Source organism: Pseudophryne corroboree, chromosome 8 (assembly GCF_028390025.1).
Source record: "Pseudophryne corroboree isolate aPseCor3 chromosome 8, aPseCor3.hap2, whole genome shotgun sequence".
Classification (NCBI taxonomy): Eukaryota; Metazoa; Chordata; class Amphibia; order Anura; family Myobatrachidae; genus Pseudophryne; species Pseudophryne corroboree.
This window is the reverse complement of record NC_086451.1, coordinates 136,870,824-136,873,784: the sequence shown is the minus strand read 5'-3', so window position 1 is coordinate 136,873,784 and position 2,961 is coordinate 136,870,824. Positions and strand designations below refer to the sequence as shown.

Genomic DNA, 2,961 nt, shown 5'->3' with positions numbered 1-2,961 from the left:
ATGAGCTTCAATACCAAAATGCAAACTTTCTCTACTTAGTAATGGGGGTCATTCCGACCCGTTCGCACGCAGCGGTTTATCGCTGCGGTGTGAACGGGTGCGGAATGTGCACGCGCGGCAGCGGTCGCAGTGCGCGTGCGCGACGTTGCCCGGCGATAGGGGTTGCCAGGTTACGTCGTGGCTACCGATGGAAGCGGTCGCAGAGCCAACTGCAAAAAAGATTGACAGGAAGAAGGCGTTCCAGGGCGGATCCGGACCATTTGGAACCGTTTTCGGGGAGTGGTGAGTAAAACGCAGGCGTGTCCAGGAGAACGGAGGGCAGAGGAGTGACGTCAAATATGGTTCTAGATATGGCAGGTGAAAATATTGTTGTAGTAATTGTATAAATGTTTAAGAAGTCACAAAATGTACAGGTCACAGAAAAGATCGGAATGTAGAGTAAGCTCGGAAGAAAATGGTACAAGGATCTCCTGAAAGAAAAAGGCCCACAGCACCTAGTATTCCCTGGAGGTCTCCCATCCATGTACTGACCAGGCCATACCTGCTTAGCTTCCAAGATCGGACGTGATCGGGCGCATTCAGGATAGTATGGCCGTGGGCCGATTTGTATCAGGGAACACTATTGGTGCTAATTGAGAAATAAGGTCTACAAGGTCTAAGTCCTCCCCAAACAGAATATCTCCCTTGAAAGAGAGTACCTCCAGGGTTTTTCTAGCGTCCAGATCCACAGACCAGGATCTCAGCCACAATATCCGGCGAGCCAGGACTGACGTAGTAGAGGCCTTGGCTGCTAGGATACTGGCATCAGAAGCCACCTCTTTAATATAACGAGAAGCTGTGACAATATATGACAAGCATTGTCTAGCATGGTCAGAGGAGATTTCAGCTTCTAACTCCAAGGCCCATGCTTCAATAGCCTCTGCAGCCCATGTAGCTGCAATAGTGGGCCTTTGTGCAGCACCCGTGAGGGTGTAAATCGCTTTAAGACAACCCTCCACACGTTTATCCGTAGGCTCTTTTAGAGATGTGACGGTAGTGACAGGCAGAGCTGAGGAAACCACCATCCTAGCAACATGTGAGTCCACTGGAGGAGGCGTTTCCCAATTCTTACACAGCTCTGGCGCGAGGGGATAGTGAGCCAGCATCTTCTTTTGAGGCACAAACTTCAAACCCGGGTTTTCCTAGGGTTCCTGACGTATATCCACTAGGTGATCAGAGTGAGGTAAAACTTGTTTAACCACCTTCTGACGCTTGAACCTATCAGGTTTCTTAGGAGAGACGGATGGCTCGGGATCATCCGTAATCTGTAGAATTAACTTAATAGCCTCCAAGAGATCAGGAACATCCACATGTGAACTACCCTCCCCATCAGCCATATCTGAGTCAGAACCTGTGGGGTCAGTGTAAGTGCCGTCTTCATCAGACGAGGTGTCAGTGACAGCAGTGGATTGTGAGGAGACAAGCGCTCGCTTAGAAGACCCCTTGGACTTAGGCGAGCGATGGTCAGACTTTTTAGTAGTCAGGGTCTGGTTCAACCTCTTCAATTGAGCAGACATATCGTCCGCCCACGGCGGGTTAGCTGCAGGGACCACATTCTGTTGTACCGGCATTGGGGGTCCCATAGGGGGTGTTAGTTTATGAACTAACGTATGCAGAAGCATGGAAAAAGCGGCCCACGGTGGGTCATTATGTGCCTCCGTTGCCACAGTCCCACTGGGGGGCAAGGAGCCCCCAGAACCAGGGCCCACAGCTGCTATATTCCCCTCATAGGAATCTGTGGCTTCAGCAACACCGGCAGTGTGTTCAGCCCCAGAACCGTTACCCTCAGAAGCAGACATGATATAACTTGCAGTATCAGGTAACACAGTACAATTGTCAGCAGCACAATACCTCTTACCCAAACCCCTGCGCAGTGTAGTCAGCACTAGCAGAGATAAAGGAGAGATATGGTGACTAAATCACAGAGAAAAATACGTATTAAAGTATATCTTTGTGAAAATCCTATATCAATATAAAACCTGATAGCAGGTTGAGTGAAAGACACAAAATGGACACCACTCAGCTATCTAATGCACACACAGATAGTCACAGTTTGTACAATGGAATAAGGGAAAGTTGAGGACTGCGCTTTTTCTGCTTTACTCAATGACTTCAAGCTGCTATGGAGAATGGGGAGGATTCCACTATCCTCCCTAATGATAAGACTAAACACACAACAGAAAAGATATCTCCCAGCGCTAAAAATATAGAGTGAGTTGACTTAAAAGTACTAATCAGGCATCAATCATCACAAGAGAATTATAAATTGTAAATTGTAAATAAAATTCTTTTATTAAGAGTATAGTATAAAATAAAATGTATAGTCTCTTATACGTTCGTTCATAAAATAGTCCTAAAATAATTCTAGTGTGTCCTAATACCGGTATACTGAAAATATCTGGGAGCATATCCATTGTGAAATAACATTGTGAGTAAAACGCTTAGGAGAGCGTATCACAGGTTTTATATGTTCTATGTGTGTTTTGTTTTGTCTTGTATTTTATTTTCAGTATACCGGTATTAGGACACACTAGAATTATTTTAGGACTATTTTATGCATGAACGTATAAGAGACTATACATTTTATTTTATACTATACTCTTAATAAAAGAATTTTATTTACAATTTACAATTTATAATTCTCTTGTGATGATTGATGCCTGATTAGTACTTTTAAGTCAACTCACTCTATATTTTTAGCGCTGGGAGACAGTTTGTACAATGCAAAGGTTATTACTAACAATAATACTGCACTGGACTAGCTTATATATATAGCTATATAGTCAATAGATATAACACTACACAGTAAGAACTGGATGTATATCACAGGGTAATTGTACTAGAAAACCCTGACTAAATGCACTCTTTCTTAACTAGCACTGTCTAAAAAGGCAGGTAGAATACTTAAGTGTCATGTAAAGT

General features: G+C 44.1%; 1 pseudogene; it reads right to left on the bottom strand.

The window, feature by feature from the left end:
* Nucleotides 1-482: 482 nt before the first annotated feature.
* On the bottom strand, nucleotides 483-600 carry LOC134950083 (5S ribosomal RNA; annotated as a pseudogene).
* Between the last annotated feature and the right edge of the window lie 2,361 nt (nucleotides 601-2,961).